Source organism: Anas platyrhynchos, chromosome 5, assembly GCF_047663525.1.
Source record: "Anas platyrhynchos isolate ZD024472 breed Pekin duck chromosome 5, IASCAAS_PekinDuck_T2T, whole genome shotgun sequence".
NCBI classification, from domain to species: Eukaryota; Metazoa; Chordata; class Aves; order Anseriformes; family Anatidae; genus Anas; species Anas platyrhynchos.
This window is the reverse complement of record NC_092591.1, coordinates 38,856,723-38,882,445: the sequence shown is the minus strand read 5'-3', so window position 1 is coordinate 38,882,445 and position 25,723 is coordinate 38,856,723. Positions and strand designations below refer to the sequence as shown.

The following is a 25,723-nucleotide window of genomic DNA, read 5'->3' as shown; positions in this document are numbered from 1 at the left end:
ACTGAAGAGAATTGTAGGAAGAAATCCTCAGAAGAGCTTTTAAGATTATGAAATAAAATTGCTAACTTGGTAAATTGCAATGTTAATAGTTATTTAAAACTAGGTTCATCAGAAAACTTTTCCCCATAAAAACACTGCAATTAAAAAACATTTTCAGTACTTCATCTCTTCCTCTCTAGCATCTTCCTTCCTTTATCTTAAAATTTTATTGTTCCCTTTGATCATGGCCCTTAACTTATTCATTTTGAGATCTGTAAAATATACATAAAAACACTTATTTACATAGTAAAAATGTCCTGCGACCAATGGTTAAGACTATTACATACCCACTGTAACTAAGAATTTTACTGTGTGGCTCACTGCATCCTCCTATGTTCAGCACCTAAACATTCCTTGCAAAAGTCCTAACTAGCATTTAAAGTACTCTTAATGGCTTTGTTAACAGACATATTCCATCTGACAGGCACTAGCCTGATTGAGTTTACCTAATGGCTGATGCACTTAAGCCTCCTGTTCTGAGCACAGCCTGTGAGCCTACAAAGATTCATTGTTTGCCTCCTTATAGGTGATAATGAAATTGGCATCCATTTAGCACTCCTGAATGGTTTCCATGAGAATTTGAAAAAGTTGTTTGCTACTACTGGTATTATATAACCGTCTTAGTTTCAGCATGCATAAAAGCATGTTCTTGTCAAATACCTTATCTCCAGGATTGTATTAATAACTAAGCATGAGTCATGCTAAGCACGAGACATGTTTGTGTTTATACATGATATACAGTAAGGACTTACTGTAAAAAAAAAAAAAAAAAAACCAGCTAAATCTGTTTGCCAAGCGCATTGTCGATGCATTATCCTATGACTTGGGTGGCCCTTCATTTAATATGCGGTCCTGATGTACTTCTGCCTATCAGCAAGCAAACATTACACTGGAAACTGAAAAGAGGATCACAAGAAGATTGCATTACCAGATAGAAATCTTGCCTTGTCCAGCTAATCTTTAAATTAAGATTTTAAACTTGCATTATCAGTGCTTAGTAAGCCAGGCTGCAAAGCACTGAGCATTTTGACCTGAAAGTACAACAAATTACTGAATCACAAACTCAGCACACAAGTAGTCCCATAGATTTCGGTCTTATTAAGGAGGTGTTTTAAAGCTTAGTTTATCAGTACTGATATTTAGCACTTTGCAAAAGTCAGTCACCAAAGGAAGCTCTGAGCAAGGGCTACAATTACCTTGACCATATATCTACTGTAAGAATAACAAGAAGTAACCATGACACAGTACTACTTTTTAATGTGAGTGCTTTGAAAGTAACACAGAATAAGAGAATAAATAATTGTTTAAATGCATCTCAGTCAGAACTGGTATATTCTAATCAAGGGAAAATGAGAGGATTCTCGTTGCAGTACACCAAAATAAGAGAAACAAGTGTTCTGACAAACTTAAAAATTTCATTGCAAAATATCAGAGAAAAGTCATAAATTTGCACTGTCCCTCCCTGTCAACTTAACAGACAGGAGCTGTGTGTGTGACCTTAGTGCACTGAACTGCAGCTACCACAACCTTCTGGATGGACAATCACATTGCTCTTTTAAGTTACATATATAAACTGGAAATACTAAGAAATGCAAAGCAGTTCCTATGAGCATATTCATCCCCACACAAAGATCTTTGCCAGACATTTCTACAGGAGATAAAGTAAATTACATCTTTAGCAACTTTTATTGATCTATTATGTCTGATACAATATCTTACCACAAAATAGGGATATCATGAAGCTATTCTAATAAAGAAATATCTGGGACCTTGGTGCTTTTTCTGTCATCTGGCCTTCTCAAAAGAACTCTATTCTTCCACAGTATTTTTTAGTTTATTTATTTTAATATGAAAATATTAAATGTACCCCATACATATACCCCCACTCATCAATACTTAAAACAGGATTTTAATCCTTTAAGGCCAATAGTGCATTCCAGAATACCTGAAACAGATATTCACTTCATTCTGGAAGCACCTGAAAACACCAGCACATCCCTCCTTGGCTTGAAATACACCTGCATGATAGACTTGTGCCATTAGCATTCCAGGAATATTCTGAGCTGGACAATGGACTATACTTCCAAATGAGATCTCCTAAAATCAAGCAATTAGATCATCCAACCAGACTCTCATGATGGTGACCAACTAACTGATTAGAAAAAAATCAAGTGGGATGTGGAAGAATTGAGCTGAAATCATTGATGCCTGAATTCATTGCAGAGATTTGGATGAAGGTCTCCTACCTTTCAGGTATCTTTTCAGTAGTCACTCAGGCCAAGACTTCCAGCCTCCTCTGTTAAAGCTCTTCTAATCTGTAAAGCAAAATAATTAGATATTAACCAGGGTGAGGAGCAGACCTCAGGCAACTTGTTTGCATATGTGTCTCTGAGAGGGGCTGAGGAGCAATTCCTTATCTACAAACACTGAAGATTGTAAGTGTCCTATAAAACAGTCTTCATCAGCACACACCAGGTGAAACCCACCCTCTCCAATAAAATGACAGGACTGCAGCAGCCAGGGCCTGCAGCACTGCATGACCTGGAACAAGGTCCCCAGCTGCCACCCGCCAAGACAGGGGACAGCACTGGGGGGCTGCAGCCCACAGGTGACCAGCACAAGGGCAAGGACATGAATTAAAACAGGAGCAGCACACCAGCAAGAAGCACAGATGAGCAGACTGAAATCTATATGCATGACCTCAGGCTCCTGCACCAATCCTCACCTTGCCAGAGGAATTTGTAGAGACTAAGTGTAACCTGTGGTAAAAAGGAGTTGAGACTAGGAAGGGGGGGAGGAAGGGTGTTTGGCTGAAGTTGAGCCTTGGGAAGGAGGAGGAGAAGTGAATTTCCTAGCCAGTATTTAACCTCCACTGGGCCTTTATTTTCTTCTATAAAACAAGTCATTTATGTTTACCAACTCAGTACTGACAATCACAGACTACTTTGTTCTATACTGCAGTCAGCATCTTTAAAATAAAAAGAAAAGAAAGCAAAACAAACAAACAAGCAAAAAAAAAGCAACAGCATGTCAAAATAAGAACTGAATTCAGACAAATAGCTTTTTTACATTGCTAGGACAGTTTAAAGTCACTGAGGCCAAACAGCGCCCACCCCTGAGGTTTTGGCTCCAGAAAGCGACTAACTCCCCTTATGCAAATAAACAGACATCTATTTGTTCTTGCACCTATACCTCAAAAATAAATAAATAAATAAATAAATGAATGAATAAATGAATAAATAAATAAATGTGTAAGCAGAACAACTTAAAAACTCCTGTGAAATACAGCATAAAGCTGTGAAAAGCAACATATTACTCCACTGCTTGCAGTAATTTTAACTGCAAACTTTAGAAACCCAGCTGTGTTATAATAAACAAACCAGCTGTAATCTGTAATACCAAAACTGTACAAGTCTGATCTGACTATGCAGACAGTAGGCAGGCACACAGCTCGTCTTAATGCATATTAAAAATTCTTGGCACCCCAATGCAAACAATCTCCAATGAAAAAAAATATCTGTATGAGCAATCCTGCGGGTCTTGTTTGACATTCCCTTCTTCGCCCCATGATCAGTCTTCCCTGCTTTTTGTGCTGAAATGGACAGTTATTTATGTAGGTTTGAGACAAGGAGGAAAACAGAGCTCTCACCAACAGTATTTTTGAGTAGTCTTGAAGTTCAGGGAAAACACTGTAGCAACTCCCACTGATAGATAATAGTCATGTGCATCTGCAGCTATACACATGCTTCTGTATGTCTTTGATGACTTCTGAGGAAAAATCACATCAAAATTTGATGGTAGCAACATGTTCAGTATTAGAATTTGAGCTGTCATTTTAATGAATGAAATGGCCAGGCTGCCAAAAATTCCATAGTTCTAATTTCCTAAGAGACAAACAAACACAGCTAATTAAAAATATACTGCCAAGTAGATTTGAAATAAAATTTAAAACATATAAATATGTTATATAAATTATAAATATCTATGGGACTTTTTTAAAAAAGTCTTGTCTGTCTGAAACTGACTCCTTCCTACCAGTCTGGGGATAGAGCTTCTCTGTAAAAGAATATAACAAACATTCCTTTCTTGTAACTTCTTTTCTCTCCATCAAATTATAAGCATTTAAAACGTATAGCACACATACATACAGCTACAGTAGCTTTTAATCAAGACACATTTTTCTTGCCATTTCTTCAAAACTCCAACCAGTAGAATATAAGTTATTTCTTCTACAATAGGCAAGTCACCGCAGTCACAAGGAACGTTTAAAGAGGAGAAAATGACATGATATGGCAAGAATAGTTTCATGTTGTCATGAGCGTAGATTTAGCTCAAAAATAGAACACTAACTTGACTACTCAAAGATGCTTCACAAATAAAACATTTCCCTAACAAATATGTAAGTTGCAACACCCAGAAAGTCCCAGAACTCCCAGGAAATCTCTTGTTAATGGCACACCATGACTAAGCTTTCTAAAAATGGTCTCAGAAGAATGAAGGTCAAAAGGAACAGAAAAAAAAAAAAAAAAAAAAGACAAAAATATATATGTGTTTTGCCTTTCCTCTTCAATCAGTGTAACTACACACTGAACCTCAGCAGATGCATACCCTGTCCCTTATGTTTCACTCTATCAGAACAGGTTATAGCTACATCGCTTTCTCATGACCTTCCAATATCCTACCCTGCTTGTAATCCTTGCACTATGTGACCTCAGGAAATCTCCATTCAATTCACCCAAACACATTGACTCTCTCCCCCCGCTTCTGCATTTTTCCTGGTTCTTCTACCATGAAAGCAATGTTTTTCCGTGACCCAGCAGTTGGATTTAGGGGACATCAGTTTAAATCTAGCAGTGTTTATAAGAACACATAATGATATTTATACACTCAAAACCAACCTTTTGTAGCCTCTTAACCTTCTCCCAAAATTCTAAAATGGGCTTCTCCTCCATGAGACAAAGATAATAAAACACAGCCAAGTCATGCTATTGATATTATAAGCCAAGAACATGACAAGATTATTAAAAAAAAATAAAAAATAAAAATGCAATGACATTTTCAAAATGCTTCAATGTTTATTTCAATCTGTTTAGTGGCCAAATTTCCCAGGGAAGTCTAATACTGAAGTGACACAAAGTATACAAACTCATGGGAAGCTTGCTTTCTTTGATGACACTGGGGGTTGTCTGAAAATTCCTGGCACTTGAAGATCCTTATTTTGAGGATCTCTCTAAAAGGACTGAAAGCAGTCATAGGAGAAATAGTCTTGAGGTATAATCTGTGCAGTACATCATGGGAGACCTGAGATCATTTTCACGATTTAGCAGACAATCCATTTCTATGGATTGTCTGTCTTTAAAATCTGTAGACTGAGGAAAAGTGATACGTCATCCACATCTCTTCACGTTTTGGAACCTGTGATTTATTTAATTTTTTTTAATCATAATATATATTTATTTTTTTTTACCACAGTACGTCAAGTACAAATAACACAATCTCAGTGGAGACCTCCAGGACTTAGTGAAATACACATACACATTTCTCTCTCTCAGCACCCTCCAAAAAGGTACTATTACTGGAGCAGTTACTTGTTAAAAGTGAAAGTATTTTACCATGCTAATCATTTAATGAATTAGATTAGAGAAACTTCATGTCCTCTTAAGATCATCAAAGCCGGAATTCTTTCCTGCAAGTCACATTCCAGCTTTTCACACTTCTTTAATTCTTTGCAAATGTGGATTATTCTGGTTGAAATTGTGAATGTTTGCTTCAGGATGATTAAATTATGAGATACTGAGTTTATGATATCTGTAAAACACTCAGGTAAGGCCTCTTAAAAACACACTAATTCTCTGATGTGCAAGAGAGGATTGAAATAATTCAATAGATACTTTGTTGTAGATTCAGTCTGCACTGGCCATGCACAGTCCTCAAATAGAGCACTTGCATTTTAGATGAATTAGAGCACAGGCCAGAATAATGTGTGTCAAGATGTAATGTTTACTGTATTTCCCACACTTGCAAACAGTTGCCACTGGGGGGTAGGGACAAGCAAACCAAAGGCAACTAAATTTTCATAATACACTGCTCAAATCCTGCCAATCCTAAAGCCAATAAGACTTCATGTCCCTTCTTCCTCCTGAGTTTAAACCTATTTCCCTGTTTTTTAACAATCTTCTCTACGACGAGATTAAGTGTGCCAAATTTCAGGAATGCCAAGATTTCTCTTCCAGCTAGATATTGTGGGTGCAGGGGTGGAGATGGCGGTATAGTATCAAAATTCAAATTTATAGCAGAGCTGTGGTCCAACTTCAGTTACTGAGTGATTACTGCCATTCCTTTAGTAACCCACTTTCCTCCTCATGCTACACCATTAGCATTCTGGAATATTAATTAGTGGCTTTGAGGTCTTTTCCCAGTACCTCAACTATGTCAGGATTCTTCAAAATAAGAGAAGAAACATGACCTTTGTAAGATCCTGGGACTGGCTGCAGAAATAGATCTGTTTCATGCAACCACATCTGGGAGGAAAAAAAAAAAAAAAAGTATGATATTATTTGTACTCAGAATGTCTAAATTGTTACCAAAAAGTTCAACAAAATATATATGTATCCCTTGGGGAAGGGAGTTAGAGAGGTGTCCTCTCTTGTAAAGAGACCCTAGCGCTCTCCACTTCAGTGTGTGATGTTCAGGACAGGCCTCACATGAAGTAAGCACAGAAAAGCACAAACTCAAATACTCCACCCTGGGAATACACTCCTAAGAATATCCTTCAGGAAGACAGACACACAATGCTGCAGCACACCAAGGGAGGGATGGAAGATGGAAGAGCTCTGCAAATGATCACCTGTGCTGGTACCAAGCTCCTCTGCCTGCTCTGTGCTCATGCACATTGGAAGAGCAATTCCTATGGCTGCTTCAACACTCTGGGCCTCAGGAGGCTCACACCTTTTCAAGGGTAGTGCATTTTTCTTCCTAAATGAAAGGCTTGGTATGCTGGTGAGAAATTCACAAAGATGCCTGTCAAAGCAGTTACCTATGGTGTGCTGTCACCCTGTGACTTTGTCACATCTTCAGAAACTGGAATTACACTAAACCAGTTTCTAACAGCTGCTGCCTCCCACAAATTGATTAGCTGCAGATATGATGTCTCCACTAGCTCTGCTATTTATGCAAAAATCTAAGTTCTGCCTTTGGTACCTCTGCCAGAAGTTTCTTACCATCCAGTGTCAGACTGGTATCAGGCATTTGACTTCTGACCTTTTATTTCTGATACACATGGAAGATCGGTGGTCTGTGTTATTCCTTTCTTTATTATTTTCTTTCTTTCTCTTTCCTTTATTCCTTCCTTCTTTTTTTTTTCTTCCTTTCATTTTTCATTCTTTTTTTTTCCCCCCCTCTTCCTTCCACCCTTTTATTTATTTATTTACGTGACTGGAACTTCTAAATAAACTGGAAGAATGGAACTACAGAAGCAAGGTCTTTTCTGCTGCTGTGTGGGAGCGCTACTTGCTACCACAATAACATAAGGATTTTAGGATAACAAATCAATGAGCTGTGGTGTGATAAACAACCATGTGTGTTAGGATAAAAAGATTAAGGACAAATTGTGACTTTGTTCTTTCTGATCATTATTTTGCAATAAAAACATTTTAATTACTCTATAAACACTAAAAAAAAGAAATAAAAAAAAATCAGTTGACCTCAAGAAGTGCCTTAAGCAGCAAGGGACAGAAACGACTGATTAGAAATGATAACTCATCTGTCACGTTCTGAATTATAGGAATGGTCTGTCACCATCTCCCACTGTTTTCCAGTTGTTTGCTTAATGGATTCAGGAGCAGTAAGAATGGTTTACCCTAAAATATAGTGAGCTGGAGCTAACTCCATCTACTCTGGTTTTGTTGATTGTTTTTTTTTTTTCCTTCTTCGTCCCCTTCTGGCTTCTTATCTACCACACTTACACCTATGTTCTATGATAAACTGTATGTTACTGATGTTACCTTTGATCTTGCATTCAGCCCAAGGGTTGAAGGTGAAATCAAAGCTGAGGTATGTAATATGGACTTACAAGATATAGATACATTAAATACGTATTATTTACCAATTTTTGAGTAATTTAAGTAACAAAACAGAACTGTATTTTTTCTTCCCCATCTTTAATTAAAACAATTTAACAGATCATTCTCTATAAGCTGGAAGAAATTCAACCATGACATTAAAAACTCATATGCTTGCTTTAAATCTGAATGAACATTTTCAGATGAGTAATAAACTGAACTGATGCTTCTTAAAAATATTTATATTATACATACATACATATATATATATATATATATGCATGTCTTCCTCACTTTCTGGAAGCAAAGTTTGTCCAGCTTGCAATTATTTAAACAATTTCACAGCAGAGAGCCAAAACACACACGGATATTATAAAAAAAATAAAAATCCAAAGGAAGTTTTTACTCATAACCATTCTATTCAGTCACCCACAGTTTATCTGATTTAATTTAGTGAGATCTGAAAGTGATTTCACTCTTTGGTGTAATCTCAGCTGTAGAGTTACATCCTAGATAGTATTCTGACAAGCTTCATCACTTTGACTTTATGACATTTATGTAGAGCAGTCTGTTTTGTTGTAACACTATAAAGCCTAATTCTCTTTGGCAGAAATTCATGGAAATATTGGTAAAATTAAGAATGCATTTCAGCATGAACATCGTAAGAGATCAGTATACACTTAATATTCTGCAGAACTAAAAAAATAATAACAATACTAATTTGGTTTAAAAAATAATCACAATCTTGGTCAAATTACTAATTCTAGCAGCTTTTGACATGCGTATAACAAGAAATGGCTGGAAATATGTACATTGACTTTAAGTATAAAAAGGAAGAACCATTTCTCAGCAGGAAGTTACAGAAGAGAGATTTGTGATTTAATGTATATTTAAAAAAAAAAAAAAAAAAGAAAAAAACACAGCTGAAATCACCTCCAGGTGAAAGGGTAAGTCTGCATCTGGCTGAGCATGAAAGGAATAAAAGACTTGAGCTCTTCTACCTTCTACTGAACACTTGCATAGCAGTGATAAAACTGTCCTGGGGTTATCTCACAGCAAACTCCCCTCAATTCAGTAAAACTTGCTTTATTTTTAGCATAGACTGTTTCACTTATGTATGTCCTTATCAGACTGAAACAGCTTTCTGCGCTTTGCTGACAGTCTTAACAGGGACCAGAATATTTTAAACTACATGACTTACACTGCTGATACACACAGAGTTTACAAGCTCCCCCCAACCCCCTATATCTTACTTTTTTAAAATCTGTTAGAAGAGAAGGGATTCATTGATGAGCCAACAGCCTGCATCAAGACCTTGGAAGGAACTGCCTTCTTAACCACTGACTTGACTTAAATTCTGGCACAAGGATACACCATCATATTTTTCAACCACACTTTTTTTTTTTCTCCTGTAGTATTTGAAATAAAAATTGTCCTGAGCACACAGACAAATGAAACACAGGTTATAAAGGACCAGGACGACCCAGCTAAAGAATCAAAGTAATCTTTTGGATTATGTTAAGGCATTTAGCATAAATGCAAAGCATACATAATAATTGTAAGGAAGATCCCTTGAGGGGCAAGAACAAACGTTTATCTACCTACGAAATAGGATCATGCATCAGGAGGCTGAAAAGAGCTGGCGGAAGACTGGGGTTCTCTTTACAATATTCCGCATCATTGACAGAATTATTTATTATGGAACAGATCCACAAAGGGGGCTTAACATTACCACCATAACACCTACGTTTCCACCACCTCCAGTAACTTATAGCCTTGAACAAGGCAATTCAGCTCCTGTTTTAAGGCATTGCAGAGTTAGGCAACTCAAAAAGCAGTTCCACAAAAGCAGCACATCATTTAGAAAGCCTTTAAACTAACAAGGAAATGTTTTGCAAAGCTACAACCCTTCTCTAGGACAGAGGCATTTTTCTTTAAGAGAGAAGTGTGATTCACAATTTTCCAAGATTTTTCCTGGAATTCAAAGATTTTTTTCTTGGTATTAGTATGTATGTATGCTAATGGTTCCTCACAAACCACATCTAGAAGAGGCCACAGAGTAGTATGGAAGATCTTTGTTTCAACTCTGTAAAACTATGCCCATTTGAATGTTTGCACTTAGGGTGTCCAAATTTGGCTTTCTCACAGAACGTGTAAATAAATCACACATAAATCGCAAAGTCACAATGATTCTCACAGTCCTGAATGAATCGGCCTGTTTTTAGGGAAAGCAGCTGTAAACTGAACACACTCATAACAACAGGGCAGTGGAAAAGATGGGGTATGATGATACCATTTTTACAGTTATTTTTTTTAAAGCAGAACCATACCTAAAGCCTATGAGATTTGACAAAACCAATGTGGTTGGTAACTTGTCTGAATCTTTGGACGGGAAAGTCACTGTAAATTAAACATTCTTCAGTAAGTGCACTTTTAGGCAAAGACGCTTTTAACCTTCTAATCAAAGAGCTACTATCAATTTCTATTCACAGCAGGCTGGTTTTGTATCAGCAACAAGGATACAAATCTCTCAGTAATAATCAGAATCAGATAGTCTCTCTCATCAGTACATCAGACAATTTTAAAAATATGTAACCTTCAGATAACTGATTACACATCTCTTACTAATAACCCTCTCAAATTAAGACCTTAAAGATGATGGCTAGACAGGACATGGAATTACATTGAGAAATAGTCAAAGACTTTCACTCCTACTTTTGCATAGTCTGTGCAACTTCTGCTGTACTTGATGAATCACCCCACTACAAGTCTGGAAGCTTGCAGGGAAAAAAAATAAAAATCACTAAACAAGCTAAAGACTGAAATTGTTTTTATCTTTAAGAGACACTGTGCATAACTAGCTTGAGTGGCTAGAGTAATTATGTCCCGCCACTCAGCTACACATTTCCTGAAGCACTTCCTTCTATCACAGTCAACGGAATTTGGCAGGGATCAAAATCAGGTCACGTCTAGCTATGCCAAGTCTGCCCAGCTTGAGCAAAGAATGATAAATGAAAGAACCCAGGGAAATCACTTCTGCCTCTCCCTAATCAGAAAAACAAATATCATCTTGACTATTATAATTTCTTCACAAACTGAGTACAATGATTCAGTAAATGACATATCAGTCAGAATGAACCTTTGGAGTATGTGTCAGCACACCGGTGAGAAAGATCATGGGGACACCTGAACTCATATGCTTTGATGGCAGCTTTCCTTCAGTACTTCATCCTTATTGTACCTGCTCATGTATCAGCATCTACAAACAGTACCTTTATGAGGAGCTGTATTTGTCCAGTACTCTGATACAAGAATGCCTGAAAATATACCTATGTCACAACTTCGCAAAGTACCATTACATGGGAAAGAGAATGGACTTCATTCTCTGGGTTATTTAATGTTTGATACCTCTCTCAAACTCAAAACTGTGATTTTATTTAAGATAGTTCTGAGCTACACCAAGAACTACAAAGTCAGCCTTGGTGAGCTGGCAAGAAATACCTAAGAGGATCCAGCTCTAATGCCACAGAAAACACCATGACTATATCATTTAATTGTAGAGGTTAATCCGCATGTCTGCTCCTCTCCCTACTGTCTGCAAGTTCCTTTGTCCTCTTTGTAGCCTAAAAACTGAGTAAATAACCTTTAGAAAGAGATTTGAGTCAGACTACTCAAAATATGAGTAAGTCTTGCTGGAAATTTTTTTGGGCCTTTCATTATCCCAATTACTTTAAGGCCCTGTAACTAGACATTTTTTAGTGCAGGTATTTTCAGTTCCTTGAATATTGAAAAACAAAAGGGATACAATTTTCTGCTGTTTAAGGCATTGTATTTGAAGCAGAAAAAATTGTGCTGCAATCCTTTGGCATGGCAATCCAAGTCCCAGAGCCCTTATCTTGTCCCATCTTTTTAAGCAGCTGTTCTTACACACTCTCCTACGGTCATTTCATGATTTGGGAAAGATGAATTTAGAGTAAATAATATTTTTGGTATGGGAACACCAAAAGGATAACTGGTAGTTTACATTGAGGAGAAAGAAAAAGTAAATGGGATGATATAATTCTACATGAGATTAAAAGCACCCCGTGACATTAAATTACTCCTACATATAATATATATATCCCACAACATTGTTTGCAACTTCCTGTAATGCTCTATATCTAGAACTAGTATGTTTGGTATGTATGTTTCTGTCTATATACAAAAACAATATGAGAAAGATATGGGGGAAATACGAATACATATTATTATTCTTTTTAAAAACCATCAGCTTTTTCATAGGTTCCCTAAAATACATTAAAGTACTGGAAATTCTACTGGTTTCTGGCAGTTATCTAAAAGTGAGGAATGACCCAAAGGTGAAATACTGGAAATTTGATATTGTTTTTTTTTTTTTTTCCAAGATATCTTCACTGTAGTCTTGACTGGAGGTTACTTTTGATATTTTTGTGTGTTTATTTGAAGAGAGAACAAGATCAGGGAATAAAAGATGATACACATAAATAGTTATTCATATTTGGATTCCCCTGCTCAGCTGCTTACACAAAATAGAAAAATATGGCAGCATCTCAGATACCAGCCTAGTTTGAAAAAGGTTTGAAAGGTGACTGTCAATTCAACTTAGTCTTGCACTGTTTAGATTGTAATAATATCCAGGAAGATGCAATCTACAAATGCTCTATGAACTTTCACATTAGAATGCATTACCAGTTCTAACTGGTAAAAAGCTAAAAGTTCTAACGCTTTTGCCAGTATCCTAATGATGTTTTCTTCCCCACTTTTTTCATTGATGATGAATTGAAGAAAAGATCTCATCATATCTGTCTAATCACAATGTAGACTGCTTTACATGTAAATACTGAACAGGTTTTGAATTTAAATAGAATCAAAACAATTTGTTTTCATTTCAACAGGGCAATTGATGCACCTTTTGCCAAGCCAGGTCAATATTTCCTTGAAGTTTTCAAGCAGTAACAAATGTTTTGTGCTTTGGTGCATGAATTTAAAATTAGCCAGGGTTTCATGTCATTTTTACTGTATGGCATTTTATATCTATTTTCAGGCACCTGATTCCCTCCAACACACAAAACATGACAGGATAAGAATCAATATGGAATTAAATTAACTGTGAAGATAGGACAAATTTTTGCTGGTGATTTTGTTTGCTTCGTGAGCCGAGATCTAACAAAGAAGAGTATTAGAAATGAGTCATTAGAAGTGAGCAGTTTAGCTTCTATCTCTGACTCATTCCCAAAGAAGCTGGCTGCATGTATATGCCAAAGCCTCCTTTGAGAAAATAATGTATTTTTTGATTTATATTTTTTCTCTACGTAAGTATTGGGCAAGAGTTTAATCTCAAAAATATATTTTTCCAGAATTTAGTTTATTAATAAAATATTAATAGGTGAAAATATGCAATTCAGAAAGCCGTCCACCACAACACTTAACGAGAAACAGGAACGTAAGTTTATTAAGTACTCACATGATTTGAGCAATACCACTTCTCTTAAACTGTATGTGAATTATGGTTGTTGGAAGCAGCTGTTTATTGAAATACACTGTTTGGTAACCTTAGTAATACTCCATTTATTTATTTAATGCCCCACAGGTCAACTCCTCAGGCTTGTGAACCTGAGGGCAGTTTCTTAAACAGTAATAGAAAACAGTTAAGAAAATTTTTTTTATGTTGCTGTGTATTGAATGGTGTTATATATGTCCAATAAAGACTTTCAATTTCTGAAACTGCTAATATGAGAGGTTTCAGCAGCACTTAACAAAAACACAAAACAAAAACAAAACAAAAAGCCCTTGGAAACAAAGTTAATTTGTCTGGTTGCCTGATTGATCTAGGAAATTCTTGCCAAACTTTCATGGCTTACAGTCTCTTCCAAATTTTGAGTTCTTTATCTTTTTCAAATTACCCCATAAAGTGACAAAGCAGTACATTATGCTGGATACCTCATCAACAGAAGTCTGTTTTGGGAACCACTAAATTTAAAACTGTTACATGGCACTTTGCCCTTGACCTGTATCACTTGGAGAGCCAAGCATACACACGTGACTGAGAGGCCTGGCAGTAAAACACTGAGCAACATCTCAAAGAAAGCTGTCATTAACCATGATCATTAAAAGGCAGGGCACCTGAAGTTTCTGGCTCTTTTGAGACACCTCCTAAAGTGCTTGCACACTGATAATTCCAGAAGTTTTGGTATCTTTCACCCACACATGGTGGGACATAAAAGTAACACATTTGTGATTTGGTCTGCTTTCCTGATCAGGGAATTGTTCTCTCCTTCCCTGCAGTCATTATCTAACTTCTGCTTTCTTTCAGGGCTTTGAAGTTTTCTTCTCTTTGTAGCAACAGATTCAGAACCCCCAAGATTTTGAGAAAAGGCAGTGCAAGAGAGGCATTTCCATTTTACTTCGAAACAAACTCTGATGTTGCTTAATGACAGCCTGCAGAAGGGCTGAAGCTGCCAGTGCCAGCAGTGCTGTTAGTTATTCTGCTGCTGGCTGAGGGCCTGGGGCCAGCAGGGCACAGTGATGGGGTGAGCAAGAGGTGCTCAGTCCCTCCCATTCCAGGTGCAAACCCCTCCTGGCAGCTGATGGGATCCCTCCACTCAGGGCTTCTGAGGCAAGGAAGAAGGAACAATACTGCATGCCTGTCTTTGCACACTGACAGCAGACAAGCCATGGCAGATGTCCACTACGACAGGAAAAGCCACCTCAGTAACACCACCACGCTTCTCGCAGCCATACACCCCCTGCACAAGCCCTGGGGCACAACCTGGGGCAGCAGCAAGAGCTGGCTAGAAGAACATTTCTCACAGGCTTGAGCTACTGGAGGCTGCTACAGAGGGGAGATGAGACCTATGTAGAAGACCAGCTTCCTACTCCGGCTTTTCCAGCTGAAGTTCCTCTACTATGCAGTGCTCAGGCAAGTTGTGAAAAAACAGAGGCATTTCTTTCCCTTCCCCAGGGGACCCTGCAGAAGCCCAGACGTGCTGTCTGAGGTCTCCTGGAAAGGCAGTATCAAAAAACTGAAAGCTGTCTCGTTTATAAAGGTTTTGATGAAACCTGTGACGAAACCTATGACTTATAAACAAATTGCTTCCTAAGAATTGTCTTAAATTGGGCCAAAATAAATATCCTCAGTTCACATTTCCCAAGTGGAAATACATAGCTCAGCAGACACACTCCAAATACAGTGCTCTTTCCAGGGCTGTGGACATCTTCATCCCCTGTGGGACCTGACACTGCAAAGGTGGGCAGTCACTGTGTAATCTGTATCCAGTTGGCAAGAAGGATCAGTGTTAAAACTGGGTGAAAAAGCCATAACAAAAATGTGGAAGCAAGATTAAACTCTGGGGAGTAGAGGGAGATGGTACATGACCCAAACAAGCTAGATAGTAGTGACCAAACAAAGGCTGGGACCAGATCAGAGACTGAGGTTTGGATAAAATCTAGGACAATCTTGGACAAAAGAATAATGAGCGTCAGATTGGAATGCAGAAACTGGAATGCAGAGACTAGGCCTGACTAAATAAAAGGGACCAGACAAGGAGTCAGGATTGGGGAGAGACAGGATTGTAACAAATACAGGCAGAAGATGGGTAGCAGAGTTTAAGGTAGCAAAATCTGGACACAAAAGCAAACATCTTCCCAAGGATGCTGCTGTACAAGATGCCAACTGGAACCCCAGACTCTGAATTTCACCATTTCTCTAATTTGTGAGCATACTCATCAACAGAAAGACTGTATACAATGTTGCTATCTTATTGATAGCATATAAAACTTCTGTATTTCCACTCTACAAAACCCACTTTCACCCACCCCCATCAGAAGAGGACTCCATCCACCAGTAGGAGAAATAAGAGCTGATGCCACATTCTCAAACACTGCCCAAAATGAGTGGCAACTTCTGATCTTATTGCTTACACACTTCAATGGGCTTTCTCTAATAACATCCTAGTTCCCTCCTACTAAGATGTTGTGGAAACCAATGAGGCATTTAAGGACTACAGCTGCGGACAACAGAAAAAATCCATTATGAAAACAGCCACTTGGAAGACTGAACAGAAATTCAATAGCGTGTGGTACATACATATGCCCATGCATAAGGAGACTGAACTTATGCCATTCCCTAATTATTTCAAATGTCGTACAGCCCTTTAACGTCACATATCCTGCATATCTCTATATTTAGACTTAGATGGACAAGTTATGCTTGTTCGTGAGCATAAAGAACAATACAAAGCTGAAATGTTAATCTTCCAAGGCCTCGAGGCAATACAACAAGTTATATTACCTTTACATTTTCCAGGCAAAAGTTACGAACAAAAAAGAAAAAATGCTTGAAGTGTCAAGAAAATATACAATACCGAAAAGGTCATTCTTCTTAGCAGGCACTAAGAATGTGCTTATAATATTTGGAGGATCCAAGTGACCTCTATTTCCTAGAAAACACGTAACCTTTAACCGCAGGCACTTCGGCTGGATATTCAAGCTATCTGTGGTTTTAGCATGTCAATGATCTGCAGTGAGCTAGGAAAAAATAATCATGAATACAAGGATTTGTTTCCCAAAGAAAATTATTAGCTATTACTGAATAATAAAAATATCTATAAGCCAAGAGTTATTTTTAGCAGCAGACAGTTCATTCTAAGGAAGTGCAACCAGATGTGCGCCAAGAACGATAAACGGAATGGTGCTTTATGTGCACCATAAACATGAAGCAAGGATTGTAGTCCCATGTGATAACAAGGGAACAACAAATGACTATACTTTGGGGTACCAGTAAATCCAGTACAGTTTCCTGTGTATTAAACTTCAAGGTAAACTAAGGTCATCAACTTCGAGAAGATAAAGTGAGTATTTTAGTCTTTTCAGTAGATGAAAAACCATCATCTATTATTTGCAGTCCTATCTGCAGTCCTTGTACCTGGTATAAATGTCACTCCTTCAATAAAATGTTTTTAATGAAGAATGTTCTGCTAAAGCTGTACAGCCAGAAGAGTATCTGTAGTTTTCTATATAGATCTATAGCATATAGTGTCCTACAATGTTGATACAACATTGTTTGTAAACTGATCTGCATTTTTTCTTTATAGTACATTTAAGCACTTTGGTTCTAAAACAACAAATTGAAACAGAAAGCTTTTGACCATGTAGGAGTTAAATACATATTTGTATTACAACAAATTACATTCTTACAAAAAATTGTGATGACCAATTGGTGATTGCGTAGCCTGAATTCCAAGATGGCTTTCCAACTCTATAAAGCATTTAAAGACCTTAAAACCCTTTTCTTCTAGCCATGAAATAATTCAGGCTTAATTCGGAGCAGAAAGAGCTGCACTGGTTAGCAGGTGTGAAGATGTACCAAGGATGAAAGCTCCAGCAGACAAAGCAACAGAAGTTTTAAAAGGTAAGTAAAACAAACCAGCTGAAGAAATCAAGATGTTATCTACAGCAACCAGAAGCAAATTAGTCACCTAAGAATTGCTGCAGCTATTTCTCCTTCCCACCTAGAAAAGTTTTAGTTAACAAAGAAGTACAATAGAAAAGAGTTTTGAAACTGAGAGTCAGAGTGCAGTGCAGTTAGTGGCAAGCTAATGACTACAGAGAAGGCAGTTCGCAGGGAACAGCTGAATACACAGATTCCCATAAGTTAAACATTTTGGCAAGACCCATCTGGAGGCTTATAAGAAACCTAGGGTATCTGAAATAGCTGGCTTTCAAATGTTAGGTGGTTTAATTTGCATGCTGAAAAGTTCATTGCAAAAACGTGTCAAAGTCATGGTTACTTATTCTTATAGCCAACATACTTATTTGTTGGTAGTAATTAGAAAGTTGTAAAAATTTCACCTCTGTTACTGATGATGGTGGTAGTAGCAGCAATAATAATCCCCTAGTCTCATTTTGTCACTCTCTTTTGCAAACGTTCATGCTTTATCTTTGTACCTTTGTTAGAGGAGAGTGTTTAGGGTGCTTTTCCCCTTTTGCACCTCAGCCTCAAAAAAATAAAGGTAAAAGGAAGAATGGAAAAAGCTGGAATTGCTGATACATTCTGCGGTAAGATGGTGTTTGCATTTCTAGAAATTCCAATGTCACCTTAAAGAAGTGCAACTCTTCAGCCAAACCTTCCCTCAAAAGTGCACCGAAATAGATTCCTTTTAAAAAAAAAAAAAAAAAAAAAAAAAAAAAACATATGCCTTTCAAAGTACTGAAGAGGCCATGAACAAATGTGATGGGAGATGTGAAAAGCCCCCTAATATCTGCAGATTTTTTTTCTTAATGCAAAATAAGTGATACTTTTTTATTATTTCAATAAACTTATGCAGGGATGGTTAGAAATCTTTTTTTTTCTGGAAAAGGGGATTACCCAACACAAAACATTTTGTTCAGAAATAAACTAACCCTCTATGGTTACCAGTCACAATCTCCATGTGCATCTTGACAATGTATTTTTTTTTTACTTCTCAGTCATCCATTTGTTACTGCTTTCTTTCACTAAGATTTTTTTTTAATGCTTTCATTCTAACTGTACTTGAGAACTGCTGTGGCATACGTAAAACAAGGTTGCAAGACTTATAAACAAGGTCTGTGCCTTCACTATGTTATTATTGTATATCCTTTCTGCTTCAAATCAAATCTGGATGAATTATACTTCTAAAAGTTCTTCCACATTCTACATGTCATATATCATTTTCCAAAGTACCATAAAGCAGTTCAGTCTGTCAGTAGATTTCACCTACAAAACATGGATCTGCTTCTGAAGGCAGCTGTATTGGATTTCAGCAGCCTGAGTGTATTTGCTCATCTTGTAAATTTGCTGTCTTGGACCATGACAGGTATCATCAGTCACTGGAGCAAAAATATATTTATTTGTAGCGATATAAAAGAAATCTTTAATTTCACTTCTACAGATTTTCAAACCCAGTTTGGAAAAAAAGCACCTTAAACAACTAAGAATCTACCTCAGAAGTGAAAATACTGATGTTACTATGATTAAAGGCTTCAAAAGATAAGGAAGGTTCAATCCAATGTAATATTTGGGACAAATGAAGGAAACGTCCTTAAAAATACAAAGGGTCAAGAGACATAAGCATCACCTTTTTTTGTGTAGGGGATTTATGTGGACCTAAACCTGGCTCCAGTTCTACCTCAGTAGCGAGTAACCTCATCAGTCCACTAACTTGCATTCCTAATTAAACAGCAAAATGTTGCTGGTGTGAGGGGATCGTGTGCACCCTCAGTAAGTTTGCAGATGACACCAAGTTAGGTGTATGTGTTGATCCGCTTGAGGTGGGGGTTGGTCTATTCTCCCATGTGCCAAGTTGATAGGATAAGGGGGAATGGACTAAAGTTGCACCAGGGGAGGTTTAGGTTGGATATTAGGAAGAACTCCTTTATTGAAAAGGTTGTTAGGCATTGGAATGGACTGCCCAAGGAAGTGGTTGAGCCACCATCCCTGGAGGTATTTAAAAGACATTTAGATTTAGAGCTTCGTGATATGGTTTAGTGGAGGACTTGTTAGTGCTAGGTCAGAGGTTGGACAAGGTGATCTTGGAGGTCTCTTCCAACCTAGATGATTCTGTGATCTCCTAAAGGAGCACAGCTAAAAAAGCTACATAAACTAAATTATAGAGAAGACCAAAGATGTTACCAAGTCTGCATGATGGCCTACAGCCTCAGCTGTGATTTCTGCAGAGCAGGGAAGAGACTTTCCATGAGCGACTCTAATATATCCTGACTTCTGAAAAGACCCAAGACCCACCAGCCCCTACCTATATAACAACAAGGGCACCACATTGCTTCACAACAGGGTTCATATTGAATTATTAGCTTTTTTTTTTTTTCTCCCACACACATGCCTGTTTATAGCTTGCTGAGAAAAACTAAATAATCAGGCAAGGTAATGATGCAGTCTGGTTCTCTATAGCAGTATCAGTTCTTTGGGCACACCAGCTGCATAAAGAAGGGATCAGCAAAGGAGTTGACACCAATAAGCTTTTTCCAAGTTAGCAAATATGAGTTAAGCATCCACAGAAACCTAGATGGATAGATTTACATACACCATTCAGTCATCCATTCAAACGTTGCTGATATTGATTAACATGGCAAGCAAACTGAAAAGAAGTTTTCATCTTCCAAGAGTCACTGTAAGATGCCTTTTTGGCACACCCAAGATAATATCACAGCTCCTGAATATCATTTTGAATCTTAAATTCAGTCTCATTTGAATCACACAATGGCTGAGGTTGGAAAGGACCTCTGAAGATCATCTAGTCCAACCCCTCTGGAGAAAAGAACAAGATATTTTTTGTCTTTTAACTTTTACACATTTTCCATGTAAAAACATAAATAAACATGATTTTATTTAAAAAGTCACTAATCCTTACCAAAACTCTGTTTGGAACTTTTTATTATGTTAACCTTAAAAAAGGTTGAATAACAGCTACTTTCAAATTTTGCATGACTGCTTTTCTCCTGATATCAACAACAAAGCAAAGACCTTCTGAAGCAATCTTAACACTTTGTGCAAAATACCATTCCAGCTATCTAATCGAAGAAGCCATCTGTGTATTTTACCATAGAGCAAAGTGCTCCAATCTTTTCCTCATATCAACAACCTTCTGGCTTGAAAGCCCAAGATTTTTCCTCAAACAGTTGAGGATTTGCTCAGACTTGTAAGTGAAAAACAAATGACACTTGTCCAGTGCTTCCCTGATGTAATCATGGTTGGATTTTTACTTTCGCAATCTGGTTGCATTTAGTATTGTTCTTCCTATTTCCAAATTTAGGTTTATGGAACTGATCTATTTCCAATAAGATCATTCACTGAAGCCCCACCAAGAATCCTGCAGGCTGGAACTTTCAGTGCTGCTAGAACTATAGCCATCTTGTATATTATTCTTCTCAAAAAACCACAGCCTTTCATCATGTGCAAGAAGCTGGAAAAACATGTTGAAAAAGCATTCCGCAAATCAAGTTTACTGACAATTCATAATTTCTGTTGGCCAGAGAGGTTTTTTTTTTTTCTTGTTGTTGTTGTTTTTTGTTTTTTGAGTCTTTTTTAGGTGTACTTATATTGTGACAGGAATTTACTCTGTGGCTGCTGGATATGACAACTCTACAGCCTCTGGAGATATGCATAGTGTTGCACATAAGCCAGATCCACAGGTGTGGAAAGAGTAGATACAAGGCAAATCAAAAAGCTGTGTCATAAACTGAAATTAGCACATGGCTTTGACCACTTCATCTACCTTCTGCCAACAAATCCATTTTCTCTCGGACTCCTTGTGACATTCCAGTCCTCTGAGCAGTTCTAAACAACCATTGTTTTCCAAACATCAGCATGCCACAAAAATGCTTTCTACTTTCCCCCTAAATACAAAATTTCTCTCAGAAAACAACCCTGGCCTGATGACCATGCTAAGACCATTCAGTCTGGGAGTACTGGAGATATATGATGCCATTCCATAACACAAAACCAAATTTTATGGAAAATTATGGAAAAAAGCTTCAGAAATTAATCAAGTCATTGAATGTTGAAAAATTAGTATTTTTTTAATATAAGGTTTTTTTGTGTGTTTTATTTTTTAATTTAAATTGTTTAGTGACTATGCTTTTGTTTGGTCTTGGACATCCATCTCCAGAATTTAGATACTGCAAGAAAGAATTTCTGCTTTTTGGTGTATCCCCCCTCCCTCCCCCCATTTCATTTTTTTATTTAGGGTTTTGTTTCCTGGGTTTTCATTTTATTTGTTCTGATTTTTGTTTTTGTTGCTTTTGTGTTTGTTTTTTTGTTGGTAGTGGTGGTTTTGTTTGTTTGTTTTAGGGAGGCACTAGTATTCATTCTTTTTAGAGAATTTAGTCGAAGAGTCCTTGATTTTTACTTAGAACATCCCTAATTATCTCTCACCAGGTGTGCATTCCCATTCTGATTCAAGTTCTGGTTGCTCAAAAAATGAGTTATTGCTTTCAGCAAAGAACAACATTTTGATATTCTTAATTTTAAAAATATATGTATTTTTTTCTTTGTATAGCATCAGTATTCTTTATAATTTTTATTATCCTTTATTTCTATCCATACTCTCAGATTCCTTCAGACCACTAATTATACTACGACATCTAGCTGTAAAAGGCTTTGGTTTTCCAGTCTGAGAAGAAAACTGGGTTTTCTACTACAGTTCAGTTTCATCAGAAACTGATGACAACTTCAACTGAAAACAAATTCTCCTAGCTTCCAATGGGGCTATTTTTCATCCAGGAGTTACAGCCCAGTAGAAAACAAACCTAATGAACCTAATGTTTAAAAGACAAGCCTTTTCCACAATCTGAATTAGAGGATGTAGTAACTACTCAAGAGGTCTTGCCTACTATATTATTTAAGCTTAATAACCTGTGGTTCTAAACCCTGTTCTTGCCTAACCCAGTCTTGTTGAAAACACTGCTATCATCTAGTTTATACTGTGTATCTTCTCTATACGTGTAAGTGCATTTATCTAACTGGAGAATAAAATGGGTGGATAGTCCATGACACCTCTCTTCCTCAAATCAGATATAAATCTGGGAATTCAGCATAGGAAAGATGTCATAGTTTGGAAATTCCCATCTGCCAGTTTTATTACACTTTAATTGTAAAATTGCAGACTGTGGCATAAAGGAGAAAGAATTGGGATAACTAAATGTTTTAGAGCACATTTAAAATGACAACATTATGAGAGAAAAATTAACGAACATGAGAATTGAACAAACATTTTGCCAAACAGGTACCACACAGACTTCCGTAAAAAAATTAGTGAAGGTCTAGCAAATACCTTTCAGGTAGCAGGGAACCAAAGTGGGAAGGAACCCTTAGGTGATCAGTTACTCTCTTTGTCTCAAATTGACAAAGACATACCTGGGTTTGTGGTCCTGGATGGAACAATACCTCAACATCAAGAATTTGGCAACAATAAAACCCCTAGGCAAAACCACCTAGGGAATTATCAGACATTAGGACAAGGCTCACATTTATTTCTCCCAAAGCATCAAGAATAAAAATAAATAAGTTCAATAACAGCTCCAAGAGGTAACTTTATTTCAAAACACATAATCAATACAAGCAAAAGTAGTAAAAAGGGCTATAATCTACAAGAAACATGCACAGATCGGAGAGTGCTCTTTAAAAATGGATACTTCAGCACAGCAGGGTGCAGGAGCAGTACAGTAGAAGAATATTAATTGGTCCATAAAGATTAAAAGTAAAGGTAAAATACTCAAAAAATGTCATAAGACAGACTGCATGGAAATTAGAACTATAAGAAGGGAAGGAGAAAAAGGAGCCAGAAAGCATGCACCAAAATGAGAATATACAGGAATTACAACAAATCAGAGATTTTGCTCACATTTCTTGCAAATGTCACCCTGAAAAATATCAAACTATACATCAAACAAATTCAAATACGAAGTCAAAATTAGAAGGAAACACTTCATCCGGAGTGCTACCCACGAAAAAGGCTTGCTCTTTAATTGTTGCAGGATTAGCAAGCAAGACCTCCTTTTTTGGGGCTTAACAAAGTATGGACTTCAACTGACTTTAGAGAAGGTCCATTAAGCTTAATTTTGCAAGGAGCTGAGAAGCCATCCTCCCAGTTAAAATCAGTAAGGCCTGAATGGGCCTAAACACTTCCCAGTAGAATCCTAAGGCTTTTCCACATAGAGAGTGAGCGGTTACCAGGGTGAAAGTTACTACACTGTAAATGAGTCAGATGTTTTAAATATTAAAAATAAGACAGATAGCCTAATAAAAATATTATTAAAGATGAACCCTTATATGATATTAGTATATGAAAACAAATACGTATCTAAGAGCAGAATGTCCTCAAGAGTTTTAAATAATCTCAATACAAAGTAAAGGATTAGACCCTGAAGATTCTACTCCATTTGTCCTGAGGGAAAACTTGGAACAAATTTAATTAGGAAGTATTTCAAGCCAGTGGAGAGTCTAAGGAATTAGATTAAATCCTGGCGCCAGAGTGAAGAACTATTTCAAATAAGTTTTCATTTCAGAACAAGAGTCCAAAAAGAAGAAACAGATCCTGTTTTGTTAAAAGCTGCTTCGGTCCTCCATAATGGCAAGCAAACCTATTTTCCCCTGAGGAGAAGGAGCCCTTCTCTCCAGATTCCCCCCTGAATCACCAGGAGATGAAACCAGCAGGTGAGGACATAGCAAGTTATGTCCTCAGCAGACAAAAATAATTACGTCTTCATTAAGCCTACAGTTGTTATCATATCTGTACATTCCACTCATCAGGATATTTATCTTTGGTAATAGAGGCACATACTCACCTGTACCTTACAGATGAAACACTGAGGTACATGGATACAAAGGCAGTTGTATAACACTATTTTGATATTTTCAAAAGCAAGCTGGCACATAAACAGTATTGAAATCTGTCTCTAGATGACATACTCATATGGTTGTCAACAGGGCAAGCATAGGACTCTGCTTTTATGGCCTCGTATCTGAGAAAAAGGGAGAAGCAGGGGACAATAACTGATGGTGGTGAAAGGCAGACCTTCGCCTTTTGTTTTCTGCAAGCAGGTGCTAAATGGAACATGTAGAGTGTGACTTGATAACTCCAATGCTGGATTGTTAGACAAATAGTCAGGAGAGTATCCAAACCAAGGCATGAGTGCTTGTACTTAAATATACAGACAGAGAAATCACACATCAATGCACTTTTAAAATTATCTCAATATTGGTAAAAATTCTGACAACATCCCTGTGTTCTACAGTAAAACTACTTTAAAATTTCCAATAAAATTACTTAGTTGGTTTTCAGAACTTTCACAGTCAACATTTTTTGAGCAGGGACCAGCAATGCACCCTTACAGTAAAGGCCAAAACTTCCTTGGCTGCATTAGGAAAATCATCTCCAGCAGGTCAAAGGAGCTGATCCTTCCCCTCTATTCAGCACTCCTCAGCAGAATACAAGAGGGATATGCACATACTGGAGTGAGTCCAGCTAAAGGCCATGAAGATCACTGAGAGGCTGGAGAATCTCTCAGAGTATCTCTCACACAAGGAGAAGCTGAGAAAGCTGGGACCACTCAGTCTGGAAAAGAGCAGGCAAATCTCATAAGATCCCTTCCAAACTCAACCATTCTGTGATTCTTCAATGAAAACACTGGCAGGGAAGCAGCTGGTTCACTCTGAACACAAATATCTTGGGCAGTTTCTTCACTGAAAATGATGATTATCCTACATGAAATTAATACTTAATTTCAAATCTACACCCCAAACCAGGCTAGCTAGCCAGAGTTTTTTTTTTACTGAGAGTGGTAAGGCATTGGAACAGGTTCCCCAGGGAAGTGGTCACAGCACTGAGCCTGCAAAAGTTTAAGAAGCATTTGGACAATGCTCTCAGACATACGGTTTGGCATTTAGGCAGTCCTGCGTGGAGCCAGGAGTTGAACTCTATGATCCTTGTAGGTTCCTTCCAGCTCAGGATCACGGAATATCTTAAGTTCAAAGCATCACTGTGTTTAGTGAAGAGGGGTGTTCCTGCAAATGGGAGCTGGGTAAAAGGAAAGTCTAGATAAAACCCAGCTATGAGAGATGTATGCATTTC

At 37.4% G+C, this 25,723-nt stretch overlaps 2 long non-coding RNA genes across 16 annotated transcripts in view; one reads left to right on the top strand and one right to left on the bottom strand.

Annotated features, from left to right (window-relative positions):
* Window positions 1–25,723, bottom strand: part of LOC106016894 (uncharacterized) — a 313,059-nt gene that overhangs the window by 223,522 nt on the left and 63,814 nt on the right. For 3 of the 11 annotated variants that reach the window (XR_011809727.1, XR_005266052.2, XR_011809726.1), the window contains exons 2-3: window positions 3,689–3,807; window positions 2,286–2,354 (exon numbers count right to left, since the gene is read on the bottom strand). This is a non-coding gene — a long non-coding RNA (uncharacterized lncRNA). Of the gene's footprint in view, window positions 1–2,285; window positions 2,355–2,525; window positions 2,705–2,764; window positions 3,484–3,688; window positions 3,808–4,187; window positions 5,007–9,352; window positions 9,426–25,723 lie in introns of those variants that run through there. The other 8 variants (XR_005266054.2, XR_005266056.2, XR_011809728.1 and 5 more) reach the window with 6 other exon arrangements.
* The window catches only part of LOC106016901 (uncharacterized), a 53,413-nt gene continuing 45,042 nt past the window's right edge, over window positions 17,353–25,723 (top strand). For 4 of the 5 annotated variants that reach the window (XR_011809725.1, XR_011809722.1, XR_011809721.1 and 1 more), the window contains exon 1: window positions 17,353–17,526. This is a non-coding gene — a long non-coding RNA (uncharacterized lncRNA). The remainder of the gene's footprint in view (window positions 17,527–25,723) is intronic. The other variant, XR_001189941.5, reaches the window with a different exon arrangement.